The sequence below is a fragment of the Clytia hemisphaerica genome, unplaced genomic scaffold (assembly GCF_902728285.1).
Source record: "Clytia hemisphaerica strain Z4C2 unplaced genomic scaffold, Clytia hemisphaerica genome assembly, whole genome shotgun sequence".
NCBI lineage: Eukaryota > Metazoa > Cnidaria > Hydrozoa > Leptothecata > Clytiidae > Clytia > Clytia hemisphaerica.
Window position 1 is genome coordinate 542,605 of NW_027103794.1, and position 16,593 is coordinate 559,197.

At 34.6% G+C, this 16,593-nt stretch overlaps 1 protein-coding gene across 1 annotated transcript in view; it reads left to right on the forward strand.

Moving 5' to 3' along the window:
• Window positions 1-5: 5 nt before the first annotated feature.
• The window catches only part of LOC136806301 (uncharacterized), a 32,398-nt gene continuing 15,810 nt past the window's right edge, over window positions 6-16,593 (forward strand). The window contains exon 1 of the mRNA XM_067062857.1: window positions 6-236. The gene's annotated coding sequence lies outside the window, so the exon portion shown is untranslated. The remainder of the gene's footprint in view (window positions 237-16,593) is intronic.

Sequence of the window (16,593 nt, forward strand, 5' to 3'; positions counted from 1 at the left end):
CATTTGACAAGCGTTTGTTTTGAATTTTATTTCAACAAACGTGGTGAAGTTGCAACGACGTATGCCAGTATGCAACGTGTGCGGAGGAGAGTGAATCGAACGTAATCCATGATTCGATTTTGTTTCTGGGCAGACAAGCAGGCAGGCCCTGATTGTAGGAAGACACAGCTCGAAACCCTGACAAGGATCAAACCAGTTGCACTTTCCTACTGATAAATCAACCATTAACAACTCTGGTAAGTTGTTTTTTTCTTGCGTGTGTACATAGCAAATTCATAATAAGAGAATATGCAGTTTTAGTGAAAGTACCTCAACTTTTTTTTCATTTACGGAAACCAAAGGCTAAAAGTCAGCACTCCGTGGTTGTGACCTAGTTTACGAAATTGTTAAGATAAAATGACATACTTTTTAACAACTTTTAGGTATATAGGTAGCTTTATGAAGACCAAAAATACAAGCGCAAGGAGTCTATATTTTGGGAAAATTAGATTAATAGACCTTTTCGACTTTCCATCCGCCATCTTGAATTGTATGCAAAAATACAGCAACGAAAATGCCGTGGTTGGATTTACTTGGAAAGTATGCAAAACGTATATGCAAGTTTACAGATATGCAAGTTTAAAGATTAAAAAGACAACTTTAAAGCATCTTACAGTCAGGGACAGTCGCCTTATTAGGAGACGCCTCCTGATTAGGAGACGTCTCCTGATTAGGAGACATGTAGGTCGCTTGGGGTCGCTTGATCAGGAGACCCGTCTCCTAATTAGGAGACATAAAACTTTGATCTCAATTTTAAGGGCTTTAGGCTTTTCCGCGCATTTTGAAACTAGTTTTAATGGAAGGAGCAGCCTCGAATTGGTAAAGTTTTAAAAAAATTATCAAAATTTCTCGGTGCAATCGATCACAATCCTAATATAAAGCACTACAAGGAAGCCCCTCTTGATTTTTTTCATGTCCGCCATTTTTCTTTTTGAGACGCTTTTGTTCAGAAGACAGATTCTTACTTCTGATTGGTTCTTATGGATTATTAGAATTGTGATTGATTCCACTGGTGGATTTTTCTTAAAAATCACCATATGGAATCAATTTTTTGTGCTCTTTCCATTGGGAGCAATCAAATCATGCGCAGTTTGCTCGTTCACGAGATAATTACACCCTTCTCCTGATTAGGAGACGTGAACCTCCTGATTAGGAGACGGGTCTCCTAATCAGGAGGCGTCTCCTAATAAGGAGACTGTCCCTGACTGTCTTATAAATAAATATTATGGAATTTTTTAATCCTAAAAGAAATATTTAGGTACAGAATAACAAAAGCCTTTTAGAAATTTGTTCTTACAGTCAGGAACAAGTGCAAATTAGGATACCTGTTGGCAATCTCTCCTACTTAGGAGAGTTATATCCTAATTTGGAGATTTAGGTATCCGTATCCTAAATAGGAGAGCAGACACTTTGACCTGAAGTTTTGAGGTTACTTTACTGCTTCGATCCGCGTTTGGTAAACTACGCAAACCTTTTCTTCATCGAGATCTGCCGTTCAGAGCTTAAAATTTTCCGAACACGAGCTAAAGATTTGTTTTTCTTTTTACAGCCCGCTTCGGTCCGATTTTTGCGCAAAAAAAGCGTTCTCGTATGCTACAGTAGTTAGCACATTTGAGTGGTGTTATGGGCTATAGTTTTGCATTTCGCCAGCCAAACTCGATGAAATTCAGTACACAATCTTATTTACTTATTATTCACCGTGAGTGGTCCTTAATCCGACAGCCCTCCCTAAATCCGAACCCCAAAAAACTGCTATGAAAAAAAATTCTATGTTTACAAACATTCCCTCTCCAAGTTGAACAATAAACTATATTGCTGAACTTCTTGAAACAAAACATCTAACAAGATGACTAAAATTTCAAGATGTCAATTAATGTGATAAAAAAAGTGTGAGTTGTAAAAATAATTATTATATACCTCTGTTATTCTGAATCCGTTGCTTGTTGTGTTTAAAACATTAACAATTTTGTAATAAAAAATTATGTTTTGTATAAGAAGCAATTAATGTTTTGGTTCAATTGGTTCAGTGTATCAAATCTCTCTGTTTAGTTGACACTTTGGTATCTTCATTGTGTCACAGCGATAGGTTTGTTTTTATTTTAGTTTGTATCTTTGAAAGACCCCATCGGATTTAGGCAGGGCTGTCGGATTTAGGACCACTCACGGTACATATTGGAAGTGGTAAGATGGCGCAGATGTCTCTGGTTGGTGAAAAATACAGGTTTTTTTGGTTTTTAGTATCCTAATTAGGATGTTGATTGCTATTTTGGATACTTTTTTGTATCCAATTTAAGATACACTCCTAAGTAGGAGAGATTGCCGAAGGTATCCTAATTTGCACTTGTTTTTGACTGTCTTAAAGACATAGCATATTTTGTTTTCATGCCATTAAAAAACTCCACAAAGACGGAGTACACACATCAAACTTTCAAAACACGCAAACTGAAAGCAGTAATTATGACGTCACACATCACCAATGTTTTGATTTGATCATTTGGCAGCTCTATTCCAAGGAGAATAAATTACCGTCAGCCAAATAAGGATTATTTTTTACCTTTGCGGGTGATTTTTCAGTTTGAGTTTATGTCTAATGTTATGGTCTTTTGAAGTGCTTGTTCTAAGAGATGAGTGAATATAGTTGTTTTTAGTTTTCAAGAGAAGCAAATTTAATCTTTCTTCATTACACTTTAATGTAATGCAAATTATGCATGTAAGTTTTATATTAATACTGTCTTTTTGCATATGTTTTGCATACTTTCTAAGGGAATTTCACCACGGCAATTCGGGCACCATAATTTTTGCATACAATTCAATATGGCGGCTGGAAAGGTGAAAAGTTCTATACAGTGTAGACCTAACTCTTCACACAAAAATTACGGGAAACGCATGTTTGGACTTTGTACCCTATGCTGCACTCAAGCACTTAAGCCAAAGTCCCGCAAAGGCGTGACAAAAATCAGTTTTTTGAAGTTTGCAAAAAAACGCCACATAGAAGATCTTTCAAATTCAGTATGTGAATAGAGCAGTAAAAAATACAACTTTTCTATTTTTCCTTTTTTTTGCAAAAGTTCTAGGAATGAAATTAAAGGGTTAATGATAATTGAATACTATCCATTGATGACCCGCGGCACTATCGTAAAGCTAGAATCGCTTTGCGTACTCTTCGCTTGAGAAAATGATTGACAGATTGAAGTTTTTCACCCGCGCAGGAGTTCGCAGAGCATTCTCGGCTCAATCCTTGGACCACGCTAAAAATGGTAGACTGAGCTGTGATAGATCATTTTGATGGAAGTTGTTGGAATGTTTACAAGGCTCTTGACAGAAAATCATTTGTTTTATTGTCACTGATGACAGTGCAGTTATTAATTTTGTTAGATCTGACAAATGTTTGTAAGTGCACTTTATAGTTTTGATGTTATTCTGGTTTTTTGTTATATCTGGTTTTCATGTTATTAGATGCTGGTTTAGAGTTTCAAGTTTGTTTTTAAAAGATGAATGTTCTTTAATTGTTGTAAGTCCACCAGGGAGACAGAGTTTAGCTGTTGATGGAGCAAATGAGTTTTTGTAGGCAATCACTCGCCCATGCCTCGGCCCATGCATTTGTTCGAATTGAATACAATTAGAAAACCTAGCCCTGTTAAAAAATATAGACTCAGGAATTGCAGCTACTCCGTGAATGATGTTGTGCATCATTATAAGGTTGCAAATTTTTTTTGAGTTTCTAAGGTTTTCCATTCAAGATCGTCCATCATTCTCGTTGGGCTGGAGTGACGGTTCCAGTCAGCATACAAGTTAGCAGTTTTGTGCTCGTTGAAAAGACAAAATGGAGTAGGATATTGTCATAATGAAAAAACTCAATAAAGATCGGAAAATTAAGATTGAAAATGAAGTAGAAAAAATCAATTTTTTGTTGTGCTTTAATTATCATTTTCACACTGTAGATTCTTTGATCTTAATTAACATCATTAATTTGATTAATTAATTTTAGAAAAATGGGCTGTTTAGGCAAAGAAGGGCAATTTTGGGTAAAATACACGATACCAACAGGTGGAAAAATTAACCCCTGCGCCAAGAATATATCTCACGTGGAGTTGCCTCACAGAATTTGAGCAAAAAAAGAGGGCCTACCAGACGATCTCAATCAAACGGAACCAACAATCGAACCAAATCGAACGCAATCAGATATTACCGCAATTTTCAGATTAGATTGAGATTCGATTGCGTATGATTGCGCGGTGCTGGTGGTTGCGTCCTCTTGGTTTCCGTTCTTTTGCTTCGCTAACATTGAAGCACTTCTTTTTTTTGTACGGGAAAACATGTGGTTTTGAACCGTGACCTAAGGATTAGGCCCGAAGCGAGTAAGGGCGGGATAAGAAAAGCAAGTGTTATCATGAGGGCGGAAGGAGAAATTGCCAAATTAGGTCACGCGACGAATCATATCCTTTCCATACGGTTGAGAAAGTATGATAAAAGCTTTGGTGGATTGTATGTTTTTGGGACATCAGAAGGCGTCAAACACTCTTCTTTGATTTACGATGGAAAATCGGCCTTCTTTAGAGCATAGAGCAATCAAACGCAGTCGAAAGACGATTCAACTGCAATCGAACGCAGTTGAACGACAATCGAATGCAGTCGAACAACAGTCAAACCAATCGAATATTACCCAGAATTTTGACGTTCGATTGAGATTCGATTGCGTTCGATTTGGTTAGACTGGTTCGATCGTCAATTTTGTTCGATTGAGATCGTCTGGATACTACTAGGTAAGTAAAAACAACTAGATTCAGTTTCCATTTGACCTTCTATGTTCCTGTTTCTGTTACAATTTTGAAGCCATGCTATTCAAACTATTCAAATTGTTTCACTTGATAATACTTTATTGTTTTAAATTCTAATACAACAATGAAGAACTTTGCATTTTGATAAGTAGTATTATCATTCTGTTTGTATCCTTATTCTAAAAAATCCATCTGTTTTGGTTTTAATTCAGTACAAACGTAATTTTGACTATTGTAAATTGCTTTACATGGGTGACAAGATTTCGATGAGTAAGTGAATGTGTTCCATTTCAAGTTATTAATATACTTAGTTTCCAATTTGGTATTATATTTGTCAAGCCATTTGATTTGGATGCTTTTTGAATTCCGTTTCTGTTTATATCTTTGGCATCCTTAGAATCATTAATCTGCACCTTTAAATTAAAATGTTTAAATGTAGGTTTTGGGCTTTAGGTGTCTATCATAGGCCCTGACCCCCTCCCCACCTCCTAAACATTGATTTTTTAAGTATAGTCCTAATTATGCTAACTTTAACCGATTTCCTATAGTGGGCACCCTACTTGAAAAAGAATTTTACTTTAAAAGAAAGGGGACTTGTGAAAATTTCAAATAAAGGGGTGGCTTGGGTAAAAGAGGGGGTAAATCTTTCAAGGAGGGAAATCTTTCAAGGGGGGCTTGGCAGATTTGGAAATTTACAATTTTTTCGCACTCATTTTTAAATTTCTCAAAAATTATTATATTTTCAGTAGCTCTTTTAGCATTTGCCAAAACTCTTTTTGATGTCATGATGTTTCACATGTTTTCAATAGAATCAGATCACTTTTCATTTTTGCTGTATCTATAGTAATTTCTGTCATCAGATTCATGTTATTGTATTCTTCATTTTAATAACCTTTGGAATATACTCAGAGATTGTAAGAGTTTGTGCGGAAAATGTAAAAAAGAGGCGGATTGGGCTAAAAGAGGGGGTGTCATTTTTAAGGGGTCTTGATACCCTCAGGGGGACTTAATCAAAATGGGTGCCAGGTATGTGTGAGCTCTGAGGGTCCCTTTTTCACACCCTCGAAAGTCCCTCAAAGGGGTACAAAAACCATTAAAAAGCAATTGAGTCTCTGTAAGGGTTGGTTCCAAAAATACCAAAGTAAAGAAATCAACTCCCTCAAAGGGTCATAAATTCTTGAAATTTGGGACTAAAATTTGAAATATTTGGCTAAATTTTGGGGAAATAGTCCCTCTAAGGGTGGAAAAAATGTCAAAAAATGGACAAAAATTTTTAAGTTTGGAACTTTTGCTGGGTGTCATTTCGTAAACCGAGTACCACCCCCCCTCTGCACACTATGTTTTCTTCGCTAACTTTCCTTCTAGATTGCTTTGTCATGCTCCTTTATACGAAGTAAATCGGAAAATAATGACTTTAAATCGTTTAAACTTTCTAATCGATGTTCTTACTGTCCTGCACACTTCTTTGCTTTTGTCTGGACAAAACCTTTAGAAAAAACTATTTTGTTCCAGCTGTTTGTTAAGAAACTAGTAAATGTTATTTTCCCTGATACTTTAATAATTATAATACTTGTAATTTTGTAGGTTTGAATTACGCAAGCCAACTTTCTAAACATTTGATTGTTATTATAAATTACAACTCTTTCTTTGGGGGAATAAATACCAGAATAAGTTATGTTTTAAAGCATTATCTATTTGGCTTATCAGTGGGAAAAGAGAGTTCAACTCTAGGGCCTCGGTGTAGTTGTTGGTTCGATCCAGCCTTGACGCAATCTTAGGGTGATCTGGATCTAGGCAAGATAATGACCAAGCAAATTCTTATTAAGAAGAACAAATCTGAATGTATTAATTAATTATTAATTAAGAAGTAGAATTTCAAAATGGTTCGCCTGACAATATGACCTGTCCATGAACTTCTGAACAACCACACTCGGGTCAATAAATTTATCTGGCCGATTTATCCATTGCTTGGTGACCAACTCGTCAACATTCAATCACATTATATTCAAAAAGGACCTTATTTTATTAACGAAATAGACAAATTACTAGGGTTGCGAGCTGACGAGGGTGTGCCCGTCTTTAGACCAATTTGATCTTTCCGGAGGCAAAAAGCAAAAATTTTCTATTATCATGACCCTTAGACTCCATTTGCTAAAGTCCCCCCTCCCCGGGAGAGTAGACGAACCAACTAACGAATGAAGAAGTACAGCAGAAAACAAAATACGCTCTTCTCAAAAAATTTTATACAAAATGCAAAAGAATTGCGAACCTCGTTTTCAAAGCGTTTTTGCCAAAATATTGGACATATACGTTAATATACATCAACAGACACAATTAATTTGCAATCGTTTGTGCTTTAGTACCAAAATTGACAACTCCCTTTTGGGAAAATATACCTGATGTGCTCAACACCCATATTATCCAATTTTTTACGTGTGTTTCTCTATTTAGTTAAACTGCTTTTAATTGGTACATAATCATTCCCGTTATCACATGTGATCTCTAGAGCAGTGATCTCAAGCTTAGGTTAGAGCCTATTCCCACTATGGGAAGGTGTATGTCTGTCTTTCACATGTGTTAAATGTCTAAAAGTTCTAGATTACTGGGCTATCCACGCAAAAATATCGACTGTATATCTGATTGGCAGCGATGTTTTCTATCAATCTCCTTGTCCAGATCATTTCCCAGCTGACATACGATGTTTCGAAGTTCATCTATTCTCGATTTTGTTGGTTTAGTTAAAATCGCAGAGCTGATATAAATTTCGGGGGCACTTTTTATAATCCCGACCAAGCAATATCTTAGATCAAAGTTTTTATAAAAGTGCGTAACGCTATTAATGGTACCACCACTACTGGATGTTTGTGTAAATACACCTTTCCTTGAATACTTGTGATGTAGCGCCGTTTGACGCCAAGATTTATTAACATTGCAATTATTTCTTCGTGGGTTATCAATTTTATTCTTTTTAAACTCCGATCAAAGATCGCATAATAATAAAATCTGAGAAGGTCTTTGGGGCAGCCTGGAGACTTTTGACATGCTTGTTTCCTTGGAGAATTTCATTCTTTGGAGAATTTTTTTTGGCCTAGAGACGATTTTTTTTTATTATAAAGTATATAAGTTAAGTGTTATGCTCAGTGGATAGATTATTCGCCTTGCAATCCAAAAGGTTGTAACTTCGAACACTGGTCACTGCCAACTCACGAATGAGTAGCTTAGGTTGAATAATCTAAACTATGAGGTAAGTAAGTAGTTGGGAGCTGATAGCAAGTGTAACGATACTTCGAGGTAGTCAGAACTACTTTCATCGCTTTTTCGAATTAATGGTGAAGGAAACGAACGCCCCCTCGACGTTCCCGCCCCCTACGGGAAAATAAGTTCTAGTTTTTAAATAAGAAAGATAATTTTTATGATCCAGCTGGATCCAGATGCATGTTTTTTATGAAAACTCCAAAATCTTTGTGACTTTGAACACTACGGATACCCTTTACATTTTTTTAAGTTAGAAGCCTAAAAAGTGTTATTACCTGTTCTTAACTTCACCATTGCGTAAGTATTTTTGTCCATTTTTCTAAGAAATTGGTTATTTTAGATAGATAACCTACTTAGCCTTAAAGTGTTATCTTAATTTCTCCTCATATTTTTGCTATCGAAGCCTTATGTTTCTTGTATGGTTTGTTGGACCTACCCCGGTGGAGGTCCTATAAATTAACCTTCGTTCGTTCATTCGTTCGTTCGTTCGTTCGTTCGTTCGTTCGTTCGTTCGTTCGTTCGTTCGTTCGTTCGTTCGTTCGTTCGTTCGTTCGTTCGTTCGTTCGTTCGTTCGTTCGTTCGTTCGTTCGTTCGTTATTAGCTTTCCTCATGATTGGCTCGTCAGTTTTTTCTGATTTTTTGCACAAAGATGCATAACTATAAACCCTCGAATGTGACGGAGCCCGATTTTCAAAAAAAAAAATTTGGGCCAAATTTGGGCCACAAAACGGCTAAAAAACGGGTTTTTTGGACTTTGTGAAAAATTAGGTCGTTAAATTTTTCTGATTTTTTGCATGAAAGTAGGGTACCATCGTAGGTAAAAGATGGCTCAAGCAGATTTTTGCAAAAAAAATTTGTTGGCTCAAAAAACGCATGTTTATCTATAAGAATCACTATTAAATAAGCATACATCAATGTTCTTAGTCAAATTACTCAATTTTTTTATGAGATAGATGTTTTTTTTGCTCAGGAGGGCTTACTTTCAAGGAATATGTGTGTTTCGACATGAAATTTTGGTTGTTTGGCGTGTTTTTATAGAAAAACTGGCCAAATTCGATATTTTTTTATAAGCACATTATCAATTACTTAGGTATTAGCTTTTCTCGAGATTGGCTCTTTCATTCTTTACGATTTTTTGAACAAAGATGCATAACTATAAACCCTCGTTTTTTTATAAGAACATTCAAAAATTTTAAGCCTTAAAATGTTCTTAACTTGTTCTTAACATTTTAGCCATCGAAGCCTTATGACCATGTTTTTATATAGTTTGTTCTTATTAAAAAACGAGTATGATTATGGTTACAGACACAAGTATTAGTAATACAAAAATATAGTATAATAATAACCTTTGAATGAATTCATATTACGACAACACGAAAAGTTTTTTTTTACCTCACAAAATCTAATTTTTTATGATGACTAACATGTATATACGAAAGGGTTTTTTTCAAGGGCCGCAAAAAAACTTTAAGAGCGGTATACTTTTTGATATCTTTTTTTTTATGAATAGTACATTTTCTCTATTTTACTCTGATCCAACTAGCACTCGAGTGTTACTTTTGTCTGCCATAGATCAATAAAGTTCAATCAAAGATATTAAAAAAATGAGAAAGCTTTCCCCTTCCAACACTATTCTTGAATATCAAATATTATAAAGTAAAGAATGAAATAAGGTCCTGAAAAACAAACTTTTTGTACGATATTTTTAATACACGAAAAATTTATTAAAAAATAGTTGAACGGTTTCAATGGAAGTCTATTAGAACAACACGGAATTTGATTGGAAAGAGCTTTTTTGGCAATCTGGAGTATATTCTCTAGGACTCTAGTCTTTTGGGAATTTCATTTTTATTGAAGGATACTTATTATTTCTACATGGGGAATGGAATGTTTTTCGAAAGGTATTCGTTATTGGTTTTTAGTTAGGTTCGGCTGTTCTTATTTTTTGGCACTTTGAGCATTAAATTGCTCTTATTCTTTGCTCTTATGTTAGCGTAAAACTGAGGTTTTTTGGGCTAATTTTTACTAATTTGACCCAATGCTTTATTGAAATTCAGTTTTTCCAGGCTCAGCAATTAAACAATTTTGATACTTTGAATTTAATAAGTTTTTGTGAAGGGGGCGGCTATACTCATTCTTTCAGCTTTTCAAACGTAAGAGCCAGTCTCAATTGAATCGGTCTTTGCATTTTTAGTCTCATTGTTCTTTTGAAAGAAAAAGATTGCAAAGTTTATAACGTTTTTTCACATCTCAGAAATGGAGAAGAGATGGGCCATGTGTTCTGCACTTTTTAAAGTACTGTTACACACTTCCTTTTGAGAACGTTCAATGCTTTTGCAGCCTTCGGATACTCTTAAACCTTTCGAGTTTAAAATCTTAAAAATGTTCTCATTTTAACCATGGTGTGGGTTTTTTTGTGCTATTTATTTCCTAAGAAATTGGGTGTTTTTAGACTCCACTAAGTCCTAAATGTTCTTAGCTTGTTCTTAATTTTTTGGCTATCGAAGGCTTGTGTTGCATAAAGTTTGTTCTTATCGAAAACATGTCTAGAAGTACTTGATATATTATAATCCTGTATGATGTTCCACTTCCAGTTTCTGTGCGGTCAGTGATGATATTCTGTCAACTCTTTATGCGTTTTAGAAGAAGATTAATTTTCTGTCAAAATATCAATTCTATAATTAGGACATTGAAATTTAATAACTATTTGATTTGCAATTTCTAGCTATTTTAAATCTCAAAGTGATTCAATAGACGTTGTCAACGGTATACGTTTTCTGAAACGATTGAATTTTACTTCAGAAATATTAAAATGTCTGATGAACGGGTAATGACTGCCCTATTTTTATGATTGTAATTTCCGAGAATAACGGTTCCAACTCAAAGAAAAAGAAAGTTTTATTTAAAAACAAAAAGTATCAAAAAAAATGTTTGACATTGTCATTCTTAATCAGTCAACATAATAGAGGACTGCTAATAAGGGATTTGATAAGAATTGAGTAACCGGACGTACGGGGATATTATTTAAAATAGTAGCGGTTGTTTGTGACCAGATTTCCGGCCTCTTGCCAAAATGTCTTCTCTCCTTTTTTATTATTTGTATCGCTTTTAAGAGGATCAATTCATAAGCAACAAGCTCTACACTTTTTTATAAGACTAAAGAGCTATTACAATTTTAAGGTAATAATGTACTTGGATTTTAAGTGCATAATAATCTCTACAATGTAAAATTATCAGAAAATGATGCCCGACCTATGGCGTGGTATAGCGATACTTTATCAGGTAGGGCCATTATGAGAGTATACTTTTCTACCTCGAGAGCCAATTAAGTGTTGCCATTAGCCATCAGGTTTTGTGTCGCTGACGAAGACGATAGTGTCCAATTATTTCAAGCTAGCGAAGTTATTTTATGACTGTGCTTGTGACAAGATAATACCTCCAAGAATTTGTTCTTCTGACTCATAAAAGTGTGGATAGTTTTGGAGTGCAATACTTTCCATTAAATTTCATATGGGGATTAAAGTCTTTTTTTTCCCAGTAGGGCTGAAACTGTAGTGTATCTTTCCCCACCGGGAAATAAATTTTGGCCTAATTTTCCAGTCTGTGAAACAGGGGTTATGTTACATAGACTAGCATCCTTGACAACTTAGATTGACGAGAAATTAAGATTCACATATCTATCATCGCATTATATTATTCCTATAATTGATACATCTGTAATCTTAAGTGGGAAAGGAAAGCTGACCTTGATTGTTTACTATAAGTCGTATTTAATAACCTAGACCGACAGAGGAACTAACTTATTCCTTTTTTTCTAAACTTTTTTTACAAGAAAAAAAAAAGGATACAATATAAACAAAACAAGACTTATGTTATGTTGTTTATTGCAGGGGGGGCTTTAAACAAAAATAGCAATAACCAAACGCATACACTGGATAGTCGATGTTAAAATTTAAATTTTTAAAATGCAGAAGTTTCGAGTTTGTTAAGATGGAATGTTGAAAACTAACTGTTAAAAAATAATATGATTTCGGTAACAACAGTGTGTATCAAAAGAGTACACCAAATTTCTTTTAGTAACAAAAATAATCTACACAGTTTGACTTGATTGAAAACTGATGTTGGGGATTTTAAATCTTAAGTACATTACTTTCCTTGTTCTAATGGTGTGGACTTTCTTGCTTTTTAGTGGGTAGGTGGGCATTGCGGGAACGTTAAAAAAGTTTTATCTATATATTAATAGCCGTAGTCTGTATGTCAGTTTGTTTTTTGTTGGTTTGTTTGTTTTTTGTGTGTCACTTTCGTTTTCGCAAGCAATGTTCTTTTAAAAGATGACTTTTATTTTGTTCTTGCTCCACAAATTTGTTTAACGATATTCGCGCCGTTTTATAAAGACTTTGTTTTGATTGATAGATTTGACTTTTTCTTTTTTTTCTTTCTTTTCTTTTGTTTTATGTTTTCGAATGTAATTAACGACCTTATTTGATTTGAGACATTCGAATTCTTTTCAAAACAAAAGAAATTTTTTAAACAGAATCTGTTAAAGAAAAGAACAAATATAAAATAAAACACAAGAATCACATAACAAGTTTGTTAGAACAACAGCAACATTAAAAATGCGGTAGGCGGTAAAAGGCGGTAAAAAGGCGGTAAAAAGGCGGTAAAAACTAGAATTCTTTCTTCGTAAAAACGGACCTTTAAACATGTATGTCGATAATTATTTTGCTGTAAATCTAAGTCATTGTTGAATTTGAAAGATTATTGAAGTTATGACGAAGTTATTTTATAAAAAAGCAATATAAAATTGCGCTATCTATCACGCTTTTTTGTCTGCGTGTCCTAGCTGCCTTCCGGGGGACTATGGTTGCGAGCTGACTTTTGGCCCTGCCCCTCGGACCCTTAGCAGAATAAAGAGGAAGAAAACAAGGGAAATTGTGTGAATTTTTTAATTCACTTTTTGGAACTAATTTGACCAAATTTCTATCTTTCTGGGGGCAAAAAGATTCTTAGTGGGACTGAAGTTTTATTTTCCGATTTTTCAAACTGCCATGTTTCAAAAAGGCACACTTAAGGCCGGCACATACCTATACCCTTCTCTTGCCTAAGTATCCCCTCCCCCGGGCTGCCTCTTTTCGAAGAATAGGGTGTCATGTCATGTCTATTATTTCACTCCGCTTATCTTGACATCAAAGTTTTCCTAAACATCAAGAACTACGGCAAATATAACGCGAGCGAAGCGAGAAAAAAAATCTAATTGCAGAGCCGTCTCGGACGTCGCTGGTCGCCGGTATGGTGTAATTTGGGAATGACGCCCTTTCTGTTTTCTTATTATTTTCGCCACAAAAATCTTTTTCAAAATATGGTTAAAAGATGCGTCACCCGGGAGGGATAGAGTCAAACTTTGAAGAGAATTCTTCCCTTTAATTTTGATTTCATCGTGTTTAAGCCACCTTCCCAACATCTCAAAGGACTTTAAATGCGTTCAGCAAACACTAAACCGGCGTGCGACGCCGGGTACCGGCTAGTACTATTTATTCTTCTGACTGGATTGTACCAATCTCTCACAACTGAGCTACTTTAATTTTTCTTCAAAAATTTTCATGTGTGACAAAAATTATTTCATAATGTGACAAGGTTCTTCACTTAAAATATTCAAAATCAAAACCATGTTACTTTAAAACTATTGTTATTGACCGTAAATTTAAGGCCGGTCTCTACTTGCGCGCGCTGCAATCGCTCTTCTTCGAGCGAATCTTCCACGCTATTGGTCAAAAGAAAAATGAAGCAACTCCATTGGTGCGATATGACGTAACGATCGCGCGCTTGAAAAAAAAGTTGAAATGTGCTCAACTTTTTTTTCGTGCGCGCGCTACATTTTTATGACGTAATCTTTTTTCCAAGCAAAAAGGATTGAAGCCAAAAAGTGCGATTGCTGCGCGCGCAAGTGGAGACCGTAAATTTAAGCAAATTAAAATTAGAGCCGTTGTATTTTAAAGTGCGCTTAGTAATCATGATCTACTCGACGATTAGGTTCTTTCTGAAGAATCAGATCAGATTGTCTATCGTCGGAACATTATAATGAAGTATTTCTTCCTTATCTAAATATGCCCATATCTAGAGAAGACAAATAAGTCTTGGTCCCGTGTTTGCGTTAGCTTATCCTCTTTGATTTATACCGCCATCTACTTTGTTTGTTTTTTGTTTTCTTTTATGTTTCTTTGCCTTGTTTTCTTATTTGAACTAAACGAGCTGATTAAAATTATGAATTTGCCCCGAATTTTTGGAAGTAAAACCATGGATATCGAATTATTATCGATACCGTTATACTAACGATTATCGCTTATTCATCGATTGTCATCGATATAGTCCAGCAATTTTTATCGATTTTAAGTATCGAATGAAAATCGATACAATCGATCACAACCATCTGACCATTTTTGGAGAAAATGTTTTTAAAAAGTAGCTGGGTTATTTTAATTTTGAAGTATCAAAATAGCAGATTACTGATTTATAGCATTCTTAATCTTATAAATTGTCTTGAGAGGTTCTTTGAAAATTTCTTTTAGAGACTCATCCTTATTTACCCAACTTCTGGTTGAAATTATCTATAAAGGACTTCCATTTTCCCTTGAAGTGTTTATACCTTTCTTAACCCTCTTATCAGATGTTCTCTTTCGAAATTTAAGGTTTTATTAAGGCTATTTATTTCTCGGAAAAGCGTAAATTATTTGAACCTCAAACATATAAATAAAGTTGTAAAAATATTGATACAAAGATAATATAGTTTCTGTTTTTGTATTTCCTTTTCGGCTGAAAAAAGTTTCGTTGTTTGGGTTATACTTATAGATTTCCTTATTTGAAGTGCTTGGAATTAAAATAAATAGTATTTTTTCGTGGCTTAAAATATTGTTACTCATTAGGATTGGATGACGAGGGTCTACTGCTTCTTTCGTTAGTTTTTGTAGGCTTTACACAACGCGAAAACAACTTCCATAAGTAACATCTTCTTAACAACGTCACATGGAAGTCAAAGTAACGTTGTATGCCGGTTGTTGGACTCAGTAATTTGAGATGGTTTTAGTGGACTCAACGTTGTCAGCGCTTAAATAATGAGGAATTATTCATAAATTTCCTGCATAATAGACTTTATCGGAGTTTTTGATTTTTCTAAAAAAGCGATGCATTGTGGGATTGTTTCGAGTGTATTAAAATCTCTTAAGAATTCCTCAAGGGAATTCTATTGTAATACACTCGAAACAATCCCACAATGCAACGCTTTTTTAGAAAAATCAAAAACTCCGATAAGGTCTATTCCTCAAGTACTCTCCGTAATTAGAGGAATATTCTGCATTTCTTGGAAATCGAACTAGAGGGTGTCATAGTGTATAAAGTTATTTAAGGTAAACGGTCGTGCTGTTTCGACATCTCCTGAAATATAGCTCTTCATTATCGATATTAGTCCGTTACGGTGATAGTAAAGACGGGAAAATATGGCGTTATGGCGGTATACGGAGAAAAAATCGGCGGGAGAGTTTCGAAGAAACTGGCAAACTCTACCGACTGTAAACTCTTTTCGGCAAAAAAAATCCGTTTGCGAATTTTCTTCGGCTTTGAGTTTATTTCTTAGATAGTGATTTGTCTTAGACCATAGCATAGTCTATACTGATACGTACTTTTAGAATACTTATTCTTATAAAAGAGCATGCCTGCTTCTTCATAATTATCGCTGACTTTGTATTGTATACAACAGAGTGAAATCTCTCAAGGATACACTAATTAATTCAGCGGCAAAACAGAGACAATTAAAAACACATCAATTATATCGTTTTCTTTTTAATGATGACATTTTATTTTTGTATTCACTTCAAAATACTATTTCTTCTGCTGGCTACAGACATTTGTGTTATCTATATCTTGTACTTTTTTGTAGCTTTTCTTATTTTGATTTGTTGTGAAGCTAGTTGGTTCTGGGAAAGTTGTAATATTCAAATTTGTAATATTAATTACAATGTTTAATTGGCACATAAAGTTATGTCAATATAAATTTGAAGAAAATGATTTTAACTATGAAAAACTTTACTTACTTTGTAAAATATAGGAATTATTAGCATTTTATGAAATATTTTTTCAATTACTGGGGTGTTGTCTTGAATTCAAAAATATTAAATATTCTCTAATATACTTAATAGGCTATTTTCACCAGGGTGTCCACTGGCCGAAACACTTTTGCTATGTTAGGTTATTAGGATTTTTTAGAAAACCTGATCTCCATGGAAAAATATCTTTAAGTTGAAGTTTAAAAAGCTAGCACTTCTCCGTTCCTCGAGTATTTATTTTTGCTTTTGATTGTGCGGTCAAGTTGACATGTTTGTCTTACCGGATTTTATTCATAAAGCTCTTTCTGTTTGAAGTGGAGTGCTTGATTCTCTTGTGGAGATATTTGAAGTCTTTTTAGTTCGCTTCCTTGACTGTGATGATGACAAAATGAAAATAACAGGAGATTGACTTTTTTTCGTGTGAC